This window comes from Apis cerana, linkage group LG14, assembly GCF_029169275.1.
Source record: "Apis cerana isolate GH-2021 linkage group LG14, AcerK_1.0, whole genome shotgun sequence".
In the NCBI taxonomy this organism is placed as follows: domain Eukaryota; kingdom Metazoa; phylum Arthropoda; class Insecta; order Hymenoptera; family Apidae; genus Apis; species Apis cerana.
In genome coordinates this window covers 5482256-5496689 of record NC_083865.1, presented here as the reverse complement: position 1 = coordinate 5496689, position 14434 = coordinate 5482256, and the positions used below count along the sequence as shown (strand labels likewise).

Sequence of the window (14434 nt, the reverse complement as noted above, 5' to 3'; positions counted from 1 at the left end):
TTTATTTCTGAATTTTTTTTTACTAAAATTTTTTACCGAATTTTTATATAAATTACTCATGCTTTAAACGAATTATAAAAGGAATTGTAGATTTTCGACAATGCACAATGGATGTTTTGTAAACTCATCACGTATCGAACAGTCAACTGCACAATTCTGACAGTCAATGAACGTTAGCAGTAAAAGCGCAGAGGACGTCGAATCGACAGACACGTCTATTCTCGTTTATTCTCTATTATTCCTCGTGTACTGGAATATCTTCTATCCGGCAAAGGAATTGGAGAAAAAATTGCTGTGACATATTTTTACAAATCTGTTTCGTATCAAGATAAAGAGAAAAATGTCTTTTTCATAGTTTTATTGTACGATGATACTTGAATATTATTTAACAGTATATAAATTGAAAAAAGAATTAAATTAATATAAAATTGAAATTTCTAAGACGAAAAGTTTCAAATTAAAAAATATTAAAAATCTCATATGTACAAATTTATTATTATTATTAATAACTTAATAAATTAGTTCAAAACATTGATGAAAGTATTGCTTTTTATATTTTTCATACAAAAAGAAAAAGAAAAAAAAAGAATTGTTCCATTAAAATAATTAAATTATTTATCATAAATCAATAAGATACATATTATATTTCGTATCAATTAAAAATTTCCTAGATCATCATTAATCACTTATGAGTCTTCAAAATAATAAATTTTATTTCGATCAATTAAGTGATTGTAATATCGTCAATAAAATAACATATGCAATTTTTGAAAGAAGTACAATGATAATTTCCATTTTAAAATCAATCGATATTCGACGAGAAGTTTTTTATTTGAGAAACCATTTCAAAGATCAGAGTTTGCTACATATCGTTGACTAAAAGTTCCGCGTAGTTTCGCGATAGATTTTTGTTAGCGTGTTATTGAAAAGTTTTCACGAGAAGTCGTAGAGAATGATTTCACTATTACTAATATCTGAAACTTGTTGCTGTCACAAAACTTCCTCGAGTAAAGGGCGATTTTTCCTTTAACTTTCCTCTCTTTATTTTTCTCGGTGTTTGGAGCTCGACAAACTTTAGCTTGAAATTCATTCATGGTGAATACGAAATCATATATCATTCTTTTGAAAATCGAGTCGAGTTTTCTTTTTTCTTTTTTTTTCATAAAGTGAAATAGGAACAACGGTAAAAATATCTTTAAGTAAATACGTGGAAAAATTGTTTCAATCTTGCAGTTATCGCATATTTCACAGACGTGAATGCGAGAAGGTAATACGTTTCGTTAGTTATCGATTTTCAAGTCTTTTCATCATGTATGTAGGTTAATCCTGTCTATGATCAAGTGAGTTTGCAACGAGCATTCGGTGAAAATTTTATCGTACTAACAATATAGAGACTTCCTACATATCTTTGTCAAGATATTCTTTAGAAAGTAAATACGAATATTGTTACAAATTGCACGTCGAATATTATATTATGACAATATGAAAAATCATGATTTTCTAAAATATTACTCAGAAATCTTCCAATTATTATTTATATAATATTACAATTTTATTTTATTCCACACGCGAATTAATATTAATAATAATTTCATAATTAAAAATTTATCTGGATTTCAATTATATTTATAACGTAATATCAAAAATAATAATTACGCTTTCTTTGATTAAAATTACTATTTCCAAGTAATCTATTCCAAAGTTTCTCGCCATATTCACACTTCAATCAAATTAATATTTCCATTCATCTTTTAATTATTGCAAATATTACTATATAATGCAAATACTTGTTATGAATTCATTTTTCAACTTAAAGCAACGATATGAAAAGATAATCTTATAAGATATTGGATGAAACAGGAACGAAAATTTATCTCTAGAACAAAATCCATTTGCTGCATTCCCTTGTCTATCCAAATGGAATGCAACACGCGTGTATATTTTGTGCTCACCAGTGAAGTGAGAAGCATCTTTGTAAAGTCTGCATCAAACTTGATAAATTTGATTCAAGGAACTTGAAGAAAAGTTTGAACAATCTTTGTTTCAATTCCATTGATTAATTTTTTGTGATCCAAAAGATAATATAAACTTGCTTGGATATATTTTAAATGAAGATTAAAAAGATTTAGATAATAATGAAGGAAATGTTGAAAGGATAGAATAAAAAAACAAAAAAATGTTATATAATGTATAGATATCTTTTATTTATCTATATTACATTGACAAAAACAATTCTTATTCTTTAATTTCAAATTTTATATACCTATAATTTCATAATTCAACAATTAGATATTTATTTTAATTTTTAATTTAAAATTTCATTCAATATAGGTTTACAGAATTTGTACGACCATAACTTGAAACAAAAATTGCTTTTTACATAGAATGGAAGAATTGTGACAGATAACCAATACGAAACAATTGCTTACAAGATAAACAAATGTAGTTAGATATTACTTCTGAAGGAGTGCTCAGTCTCCTGAGTCATTTCTTCTCAAACATTCTCCCCCCCTCCGCTGTCGCGCGACAGAACAGGGAAATAAGGTTCCAGCGGTAAAGAATCCTCCGGGGACTTGGCAACTTCTGATTGCATCGGATCTTGTTTCTACAAGATCAAATGATTCTCTTGAAAATATCATTAAAAAATATTTCTTACATCGAATTTTTTTATATTCGTAACATGACAAATACATGGAATTAGCACATTAATGGAGAGAGTAATATAAATAATTTTTTAAAATATTAATCATGTTCCTATAGATTATATTATCGCAACAAACTATAGCATTCACAAATGAAACTTCAACATTTCACATAAAAAACAAAAGAAAGAATGCAAATTTTGTCATCAAAACACAACTAAAATAATAGAAAAAACTATGCCATTATTAAAATCACATTTTGATTCATTCTATCTTAATTGATTGTTGTAAAGATTAAAGTATCTATAACGTTTAACTAATAGCGCAAAGATTATGAATGAGCTTGCAATCCTGTGTTTTTTCTTGGAATTTTTTTGGATTAAGAAAAATAAAACAAGGCCGTGCACAATAAATGCAATTCTTCATTTCAAGAAAAGAGTGGATTTAAAGTAGAAATTCTCGAGAAGTGTTATACAGACGTGATATGTTGCGAGTGGTCAAGTTATTTAATCCTGCTGGCATAAAGCATCGCAGACACGCTTGAAATTTATACGCTGGAATACTCGATGGGATGCATGGTTGCCCGAAATATTCACCAACCGTTTCAGAAATTTCACAATTTTCTATCAGCAAAATTATTGCCCAAATAATTTTAAACCTGTTTAAATTAAATTAAATTTTCTATTTATTTTGACATCTTTTTTATGTCTCGTGAACATTGTCAAAATGAAATTTTGATTCAAGATTATTTTTTTCTTGTTTTCATTTTCCTTTCTTTTTCTTGGAAGATTGATTAGGAAAATTTCATGTCAATTTAAATAAAATAAAATTTTATTCGTGAACACAATTTTCATAATGTTTAAAGCACATAATCAAATTAATTACAAATTAAGTACAAAATAATTAATTCCTAATAAATATATTTTCTATCACATGCAATCTTCAAACTTTATTTAATCATAATTCTTTTATTCCATATAATACATTAATATAACACGAAAGTTCCAAATTAGTCACACGTACAATTTTTCTCCACACTCATCAAAATTCTTTATTATAATTATTTTCTACCCATAACAATTCTATAATAATTTCTACCCATCATCTTTTCACTAACACATTTTCTTTTCCTTAATTCCTTTTTGACATTATAATCCTTTATCCAAGATTCATCCTTGCCCATTCATCGAAACAAACCTCAAATCTATCCAATTCACTTTTCACCTTCTATCTACAAAGGGTTCATTCTTAAAAGTATAACATTCCTCAGGGACGCAGCCTAAAACGGATTTCTCTATTGCGACTGTGCATAAGTCTATGCTCATGGTCTATCCTTGTCATCATAGTAGTGGAAATTGAACCGGTCACTCGATATCGCAGCCGGTATTCTCGAAATTCGAGCATACTCGCTAGCCACGCAACTAGAGGCCCATACTCATGCTTGCATTAATATTAAATTCCAGTTGGCGAGGTCACGGGTCCATGGCCTCTTGCAAGATGACCGAGCATCTGGATGTTGGATCGCAGACAAGAATTATATGAGCAAATGCCACCCACCTGACAAACACATGGATCGTCGTTAGTTTCTACGAAACGGGGAATACTCAGTTCCATCAGGCAGTAATTCATCGGATGTCCAAAAATGGAATGATGACCAACCTACTCAACTGAATATTTTGATAAGAAAATTCTTTATTTTCTAATATTATAAAAATTATTTGTTAAAAATGTATTATTAAAGAAACAATAAATACGATTTTTAAATAAAATTAATTTCGTACTTCATTATACAAATTCCCTCAAAACTTCCTTCCTTCTTTCAATCCTTTACAAACATATACATTGGTTTAATACAAATAACTTCTCTACCTATCACACATATATACCATACATTTCTTTAATTATAAATATTTAAAAAAAAAAAGGCAGAAACAAAACACAACAAATGAATAAAGAATACAAAAGGTAAGTAAGAGAAACAAGGTAAGTAAAAAAATATATAACTATAATATAGATTTAAGTAAAATGTTGAAAAAATGACGAAAATAACAAAAAAGAGTACAAAAAGGTAAGTATGGAAAAGGTAAGAAAAAGGTAAGTAAAAAGGTAAGTGAAAAAGAATATAAATTAATTATAAAATAAATAAAACATTTCGATTTTTTATTAGGAGAATATAATTCTACAAGAGGTGGCACGCGAAATTTTTAGAAGGATTGTCCGTAAGCAAATTTTGGCTAAAATTTCGACTTTTGATTAGGAGAATATAATTCTACAGGAGGTGGCACGCGAAATTTTTAGAAGGACTGTCCGTAAGCAAATTTTGGCTAAAATTTCGACTTTTGATTAGGAGAATATAATTCTACAGGAGGTGGCACGCGAAATTTTTAGAAGGATTGTCCGTAAGCAAATTTTGGCTAAAATTTCGACTTTTGATTAGGAGAATATAATTCTAGAGGAGGTGGCACGCGAAATTTTTAGAAGGATTGTCCCTAAGCAAATTTTGGCTAAAATTTCGACTTTTGATTAGGAGAATATAATTCTAGAGGAGGTGGCACGCGAAATTTTTAGAAGGATTGTCCGTAAGCAAATTTTGGCTAAAATTTCGACTTTTGATTAGGAGAATATAATTCTACAGGAGGTGGCACGCGAAATTTTTAGAAGGATTGTCCGTAAGCAAATTTTGGCTAAAATTTCGACTTTTGATTAGGAGAATATAATTCTAGAGGAGGTGGCACGCGAAATTTTTAGAAGGATTGTCCGTAAGCAAATTTTGGCTAAAATTTCGACTTTTGATTAGGAGAATATAATTCTACAGGAGGTGGCACGCGAAATTTTTAGAAGGATTGTCCGTAAGCAAATTTTGGCTAAAATTTCGACTTTTGATTAGGAGAATATAATTCTACAGGAGGTGGCAAGCGAAATTTTTAGAAGGATTGTCCGTAAGCAAATTTTGGCTAAAATTTCGACTTTTGATTAGGAGAATATAATTCTACAGGAGGTGGCACGCGAAATTTTTAGAAGGATTGTCCGTAAGCAAATTTTGGCTAAAATTTCGACTTTTGATTAGGAGAATATAATTCTAGAGGAGGTGGCACGCCAAATTTTTAGAAGGATTGTCCGTAAGGCAAATTTTGGCTAAAATTTCGACTTTTGATTAGGAGAATATAATTCTAGAGGAGGTGGCACGCGAAATTTTTAGAAGGATTGTCCGTAAGCAAATTTTGGCTAAAATTTCGACTTTTGATTAGGAGAATATAATTCTACAGGAGGTGGCACGCGAAATTTTTAGAAGGATTGTCCGTAAGCAAATTTTGGCTAAAATTTCGACTTTTGATTAGGAGAATATAATTCTAGAGGAGGTGGCACGCGAAATTTTTAGAAGGATTGTCCGTAAGCAAATTTTGGCTAAAATTTCGACTTTTGATTAGGAGAATATAATTCTACAGGAGGTGGCACGCGAAATTTTTAGAAGGATTGTCCGTAAGCAAATTTTGGCTAAAATTTCGACTTTTGATTAGGAGAATATAATTCTAGAGGAGGTGGCACGCCAAATTTTTAGAAGGATTGTCCGTAAGGCAAATTTTGGCTAAAATTTCGACTTTTGATTAGGAGAATATAATTCTACAGGAGGTGGCACGCGAAATTTTTAGAAGGATTGTCCGTAAGCAAATTTTGGCTAAAATTTCGACTTTTGATTAGGAGAATATAATTCTACAGGAGGTGGCACGCGAAATTTTTAGAAGGATTGTCCGTAAGCAAATTTTGGCTAAAATTTCGACTTTTGATTAGGAGAATATAATTCTACAGGAGGTGGCACGCGAAATTTTTAGAAGGATTGTCCGTAAGCAAATTTTGGCTAAAATTTCGACTTTTGATTAGGAGAATATAATTCTACAGGAGGTGGCACGCGAAATTTTTAGAAGGATTGTCCGTAAGCAAATTTTGGCTAAAATTTCGACTTTTGATTAGGAGAATATAATTCTACAGGAGGTGGCACGCGAAATTTTTAGAAGGATTGTCCGTAAGCAAATTTTGGCTAAAATTTCGACTTTTGATTAGGAGAATATAATTCTACAGGAGGTGGCACGCGAAATTTTTAGAAGGATTGTCCGTAAGCAAATTTTGGCTAAAATTTCGACTTTTGATTAGGAGAATATAATTCTAGAGGAGGTGGCACGCGAAATTTTTAGAAGGATTGTCCGTAAGCAAATTTTGGCTAAAATTTCGACTTTTGATTAGGAGAATATAATTCTACAGGAGGTGGCACGCGAAATTTTTAGAAGGATTGTCCGTAAGCAAATTTTGGCTAAAATTTCGACTTTTGATTAGGAGAATATAATTCTACAGGAGGTGGCACGCGAAATTTTTAGAAGGATTGTCCGTAAGCAAATTTTGGCTAAAATTTCGACTTTTGATTAGGAGAATATAATTCTACAGGAGGTGGCACGCGAAATTTTTAGAAGGATTGTCCGTAAGCAAATTTTGGCTAAAATTTCGACTTTTGATTAGGAGAATATAATTCTACAGGAGGTGGCACGCGAAATTTTTAGAAGGATTGTCCGTAAGCAAATTTTGGCTAAAATTTCGACTTTTGATTAGGAGAATATAATTCTAGAGGAGGTGGCACGCGAAATTTTTAGAAGGATTGTCCGTAAGCAAATTTTGGCTAAAATTTCGACTTTTGATTAGGAGAATATAATTCTACAGGAGGTGGCACGCGAAATTTTTAGAAGGATTGTCCGTAAGCAAATTTTGGCTAAAATTTCGACTTTTGATTAGGAGAATATAATTCTACAGGAGGTGGCACGCGAAATTTTTAGAAGGATTGTCCGTAAGCAAATTTTGGCTAAAATTTCGACTTTTGATTAGGAGAATATAATTCTACAGGAGGTGGCACGCGAAATTTTTAGAAGGATTGTCCGTAAGCAAATTTTGGCTAAAATTTCGACTTTTGATTAGGAGAATATAATTCTACAGGAGGTGGCACGCGAAATTTTTAGAAGGATTGTCCGTAAGCAAATTTTGGCTAAAATTTCGACTTTTGATTAGGAGAATATAATTCTACAGGAGGTGGCACGCGAAATTTTTAGAAGGATTGTCCGTAAGCAAATTTTGGCTAAAATTTCGACTTTTGATTAGGAGAATATAATTCTACAGGAGGTGGCACGCGAAATTTTTAGAAGGATTGTCCGTAAGCAAATTTTGGCTAAAATTTCGACTTTTGATTAGGAGAATATAATTCTACAGGAGGTGGCACGCGAAATTTTTAGAAGGATTGTCCGTAAGCAAATTTTGGCTAAAATTTCGACTTTTGATTAGGAGAATATAATTCTACAGGAGGTGGCACGCCAAATTTTTAGAAGGATTCCCCGTAAGGCAAATTTTGGCTAAAATTTCGACTTTTGATTAGGAGAATATAATTCTACAGGAGGTGGCACGCGAAATTTTTAGAAGGATTGTCCGTAAGCAAATTTTGGCTAAAATTTCGACTTTTGATTAGGAGAATATAATTCTAGAGGAGGTGGCACGCGAAATTTTTAGAAGGATTGTCCGTAAGCAAATTTTGGCTAAAATTTCGACTTTTGATTAGGAGAATATAATTCTACAGGAGGTGGCACGCGAAATTTTTAGAAGGATTGTCCGTAAGCAAATTTTGGCTAAAATTTCGACTTTTGATTAGGAGAATATAATTCTACAGGAGGTGGCACGCGAAATTTTTAGAAGGATTGTCCGTAAGCAAATTTTGGCTAAAATTTCGACTTTTGATTAGGAGAATATAATTCTAGAGGAGGTGGCACGCGAAATTTTTAGAAGGATTGTCCGTAAGCAAATTTTGGCTAAAATTTCGACTTTTGATTAGGAGAATATAATTCTACAGGAGGTGGCACGCGAAATTTTTAGAAGGATTGTCCGTAAGCAAATTTTGGCTAAAATTTCGACTTTTGATTAGGAGAATATAATTCTACAGGAGGTGGCACGCGAAATTTTTAGAAGGATTGTCCGTAAGCAAATTTTGGCTAAAATTTCGACTTTTGATTAGGAGAATATAATTCTAGAGGAGGTGGCACGCGAAATTTTTAGAAGGATTGTCCGTAAGCAAATTTTGGCTAAAATTTCGACTTTTGATTAGGAGAATATAATTCTAGAGGAGGTGGCACGCGAAATTTTTAGAAGGATTGTCCGTAAGCAAATCTTGGCTAAAATTTCGACTTTTGATTAGGAGAATATAATTCTACAGGAGGTGGCACGCGAAATTTTTAGAAGGAATGTCCGTAAGCAAATTTTGGCTAAAATTTCGACTTTTGATTAGGAGAATATAATTCTACAGGAGGTGGCACGCGAAATTTTTAGAAGGATTGTCCGTAAGCAAATTTTGGATAAAATTTCGACTTTTGATTAGGAGAATATAATTCTAGAGGAGGTGGCACGCGAAATTTTTAGAAGGATTGTCCGTAAGCAAATTTTGGCTAAAATTTCGACTTTTGATTAGGAGAATATAATTCTACAGGAGGTGGCACGCGAAATTTTTAGAAGGATTGTCCGTAAGCAAATTTTGGCTAAAATTTCGACTTTTGATTAGGAGAATATAATTCTAGAGGAGGTGGCACGCGAAATTTTTAGAAGGATTGTCCGTAAGCAAATTTTGGCTAAAATTTCGACTTTTGATTAGGAGAATATAATTCTAGAGGAGGTGGCACGCGAAATTTTTAGAAGGATTGTCCGTAAGCAAATTTTGGCTAAAATTTCGACTTTTGATTAGGAGAATATAATTCTACAGGAGGTGGCACGCCAAATTTTTAGAAGGAATGTCCGTAAGCAAATTTTGGCTAAAATTTCGACTTTTGATTAGGAGAATATAATTCTACAGGAGGTGGCACGCGAAATTTTTAGAAGGATTGTCCGTAAGCAAATTTTGGATAAAATTTCGACTTTTGATTAGGAGAATATAATTCTAGAGGAGGTGGCACGCGAAATTTTTAGAAGGATTGTCCGTAAGCAAATTTTGGCTAAAATTTCGACTTTTGATTAGGAGAATATAATTCTACAGGAGGTGGCACGCGAAATTTTTAGAAGGATTGTCCGTAAGCAAATTTTGGCTAAAATTTCGACTTTTGATTAGGAGAATATAATTCTACAGGAGGTGGCACGCGAAATTTTTAGAAGGATTGTCCGTAAGCAAATTTTGGCTAAAATTTCGACTTTTGATTAGGAGAATATAATTCTAGAGGAGGTGGCACGCGAAATTTTTAGAAGGATTGTCCGTAAGCAAATTTTGGCTAAAATTTCGACTTTTGATTAGGAGAATATAATTCTACAGGAGGTGGCACGCCAAATTTTTAGAAGGAATGTCCGTAAGCAAATTTTGGCTAAAATTTCGACTTTTGATTAGGAGAATATAATTCTACAGGAGGTGGCACGCGAAATTTTTAGAAGGATTGTCCGTAAGCAAATTTTGGGTAAAATTTCGACTTTTGATTAGGAGAATATAATTCTAGAGGAGGTGGCACGCGAAATTTTTAGAAGGATTGTCCGTAAGCAAATTTTGGCTAAAATTTCGACTTTTGATTAGGAGAATATAATTCTACAGGAGGTGGCACGCGAAATTTTTAGAAGGATTGTCCGTAAGCAAATTTTGGCTAAAATTTCGACTTTTGATTAGGAGAATATAATTCTAGAGGAGGTGGCACGCGAAATTTTTAGAAGGATTGTCCGTAAGCAAATTTTGGCTAAAATTTCGACTTTTGATTAGGAGAATATAATTCTAGAGGAGGTGGCACGCGAAATTTTTAGAAGGATTGTCCGTAAGCAAATCTTGGCTAAAATTTCGACTTTTGATTAGGAGAATATAATTCTACAGGAGGTGGCACGCCAAATTTTTAGAAGGAATGTCCGTAAGCAAATTTTGGCTAAAATTTCGACTTTTGATTAGGAGAATATAATTCTACAGGAGGTGGCACGCGAAATTTTTAGAAGGATTGTCCGTAAGCAAATTTTGGATAAAATTTCGACTTTTGATTAGGAGAATATAATTCTAGAGGAGGTGGCACGCGAAATTTTTAGAAGGATTGTCCGTAAGCAAATTTTGGCTAAAATTTCGACTTTTGATTAGGAGAATATAATTCTACAGGAGGTGGCACGCGAAATTTTTAGAAGGATTGTCCGTAAGCAAATTTTGGCTAAAATTTCGACTTTTGATTAGGAGAATATAATTCTACAGGAGGTGGCACGCGAAATTTTTAGAAGGATTGTCCGTAAGCAAATTTTGGCTAAAATTTCGACTTTTGATTAGGAGAATATAATTCTAGAGGAGGTGGCACGCGAAATTTTTAGAAGGATTGTCCGTAAGCAAATTTTGGCTAAAATTTCGACTTTTGATTAGGAGAATATAATTCTAGAGGAGGTGGCACGCGAAATTTTTAGAAGGATTGTCCGTAAGCAAATTTTGGCTAAAATTTCGACTTTTGATTAGGAGAATATAATTCTACAGGAGGTGGCACGCCAAATTTTTAGAAGGATTCCCCGTAAGGCAAATTTTGGCTAAAATTTAGACTTTTGATTAGGAGAATATAATTCTACAGGAGGTGGCACGCGAAATTTTTAGAAGGATTGTCCGTAAGCAAATTTTGGCTAAAATTTCGACTTTTGATTAGGAGAATATAATTCTACAGGAGGTGGCACGCGAAATTTTTAGAAGGATTGTCCGTAAGCAAATTTTGGCTAAAATTTCGACTTTTGATTAGGAGAATATAATTCTACAGGAGGTGGCACGCGGAATTTTTAGAAGGATTGTCCGTAAGCAAATTTTGGCTAAAATTTCGACTTTTGATTAGGAGAATATAATTCTACAGGAGGTGGCACGCGAAATTTTTAGAAGGATTGTCCGTAAGCAAATTTTGGCTAAAATTTCGACTTTTGATTAGGAGAATATAATTCTACAGGAGGTGGCACGCGAAATTTTTAGAAGGATTGTCCGTAAGCAAATTTTGGCTAAAATTTCGACTTTTGATTAGGAGAATATAATTCTACAGGAGGTGGCACGCGAAATTTTTAGAAGGATTGTCCGTAAGCAAATTTTGGCTAAAATTTCGACTTTTGATTAGGAGAATATAATTCTACAGGAGGTGGCACGCGGAATTTTTAGAAGGATTGTCCGTAAGCAAATTTTGGCTAAAATTTCGACTTTTGATTAGGAGAATATAATTCTACAGGAGGTGGCACGCGAAATTTTTAGAAGGATTGTCCGTAAGCAAATTTTGGCTAAAATTTCGACTTTTGATTAAGAGAATATAATTCTACAGGAGGTGGCACGCGAAATTTTTAGAAGGATTGTCCGTAAGCAAATTTTGGCTAAAATTTCGACTTTTGATTAGGAGAATATAATTCTACAGGAGGTGGCACGCGAAATTTTTAGAAGGATTGTCCGTAAGCAAATTTTGGCTAAAATTTCGACTTTTGATTAGGAGAATATAATTCTACAGGAGGTGGCACGCGAAATTTTTAGAAGGATTGTCCGTAAGCAAATTTTGGCTAAAATTTCGACTTTTGATTAGGAGAATATAATTCTAGAGGAGGTGGCACGCGAAATTTTTAGAAGGATTGTCCGTAAGCAAATTTTGGCTAAAATTTCGACTTTTGATTAGGAGAATATAATTCTGGAGGAGGTGGCACGCGAAATTTTTAGAAGGATTGTCCGTAAGCAAATTTTGGCTAAAATTTCGACTTTTGATTAGGAGAATATAATTCTAGAGGAGGTGGCACGCGAAATTTTTAGAAGGATTGTCCATAAGCAAATTTTGGCTAAAATTTAGACTTTTGATTAGGAGAATATAATTCTACAGGAGGTGGCACGCGAAATTTTTAGAAGGATTGTCCGTAAGCAAATTTTGGCGAAAATTTCGACTTTTGATTAGGAGAATATAATTCTAGAGGAGGTGGCACGCGAAATTTTTAGAAAGATTGTCCGTAAGCAAATTTTGGCTAAAATTTCGACTTTTGATTAGGAGAATATAATTCTACAGGAGGTGGCACGCGAAATTTTTAGAAGGATTCCCCGTAAGGCAAATTTTGGCTAAAATTTAGACTTTTGATTAGGAGAATATAATTCTACAGGAGGTGGCACGCGAAATTTTTAGAAGGATTGTCCGTAAGCAAATTTTGGCTAAAATTTCGACTTTTGATTAGGAGAATATAATTCTACAGGAGGTGGCACGCGAAATTTTTAGAAGGATTGTCCGTAAGCAAATTTTGGCTAAAATTTCGACTTTTGATTAGGAGAATATAATTCTACAGGAGGTGGCACGCGAAATTTTTAGAAGGATTGTCCGTAAGCAAATTTTGGCTAAAATTTCGACTTTTGATTAGGAGAATATAATTCCAGAGGAGGTGGCACGCGAAATTTTTAGAAGGATTGTCCGTAAGCAAATTTTGGCTAAAATTTCGACTTTTGATTAGGAGAATATAATTCTAGAGGAGGTGGCACGCGAAATTTTTAGAAGGATTGTCCATAAGCAAATTTTGGCTAAAATTTAGACTTTTGATTAGGAGAATATAATTCTACAGGAGGTGGCACGCGAAATTTTTAGAAGGATTGTCCGTAAGCAAATTTTGGCTAAAATTTCGACTTTTGATTAGGAGAATATAATTCTACAGGAGGTGGCACGCGAAATTTTTAGAAGGATTGTCCGTAAGCAAATTTTGGCTAAAATTTCGACTTTTGATTAGGAGAATATAATTCTAGAGGAGGTGGCACGCGAAATTTTTAGAAGGATTGTCCGTAAGCAAATTTTGGCTAAAATTTCGACTTTTGATTAGGAGAATATAATTCTACAGGAGGTGGCACGCCAAATTTTTAGAAGGAATGTCCGTAAGCAAATTTTGGCTAAAATTTCGACTTTTGATTAGGAGAATATAATTCTACAGGAGGTGGCACGCGAAATTTTAGAAGGATTGTCCGTAAGCAAATTTTGGATAAAATTTCGACTTTTGATTAGGAGAATATAATTCTAGAGGAGGTGGCACGCGAAATTTTTAGAAGGATTGTCCGTAAGCAAATTTTGGCTAAAATTTCGACTTTTGATTAGGAGAATATAATTCTACAGGAGGTGGCACGCCAAATTTTTAGAAGGATTCCCCGTAAGGCAAATTTTGGCTAAAATTTTGACTTTTGATTAGGAGAATATAATTCTACAGGAGGTGGCACGCGAAATTTTTAGAAGGATTGTCCGTAAGCAAATTTTGGCTAAAATTTCGACTTTTGATTAGGAGAATATAATTCTACAGGAGGTGGCACGCGAAATTTTTAGAAGGATTGTCCGTAAGCAAATTTTGGCTAAAATTTCGACTTTTGATTAGGAGAATATAATTCTACAGGAGGTGGCACGCGAAATTTTTAGAAGGATTGTCCGTAAGCAAATTTTGGCTAAAATTTCGACTTTTGATTAGGAGAATATAATTCCAGAGGAGGTGGCACGCGAAATTTTTAGAAGGATTGTCCGTAAGCAAATTTTGGCGAAAATTTCGACTTTTGATTAGGAGAATATGATGTGAGAGGAGGTGGCACGCGAAATTTTTAGAAGGATTGTCCGTAAGCAAATTTTGGCTAAAATTTCGACTTTTGATTAGGAGAATATAATTCTAGAGGAGGTGGCACGCGAAATTTTTAGAAGGATTGTCCATAAGCAAATTTTGGCTAAAATTTCGACTTTTGATTAGGAGAATATAATTCTACAGGAGGTGGCACGCGAAATTTTTAGAAGGATTGTCCGTAAGCAAATTTTGGCTAAAATTTCGAC

At 33.0% G+C, this 14434-nt stretch overlaps 1 protein-coding gene and 1 long non-coding RNA gene across 5 annotated transcripts in view; one reads left to right on the top strand and one right to left on the bottom strand.

Moving 5' to 3' along the window:
- LOC133667228 (uncharacterized) overlaps positions 1–4411 on the top strand; it is a 32461-nt gene extending 28050 nt beyond the window's left edge. For both annotated transcript variants that reach the window (XR_009832532.1, XR_009832531.1), the window contains exon 2: positions 4106–4411. This is a non-coding gene — a long non-coding RNA (uncharacterized LOC133667228). The remainder of the gene's footprint in view (positions 1–4105) is intronic.
- Positions 1–14434, bottom strand: part of LOC107992927 (uncharacterized) — a 190395-nt gene that overhangs the window by 8375 nt on the left and 167586 nt on the right. The gene's annotated exons all lie outside the window — the stretch shown is intronic.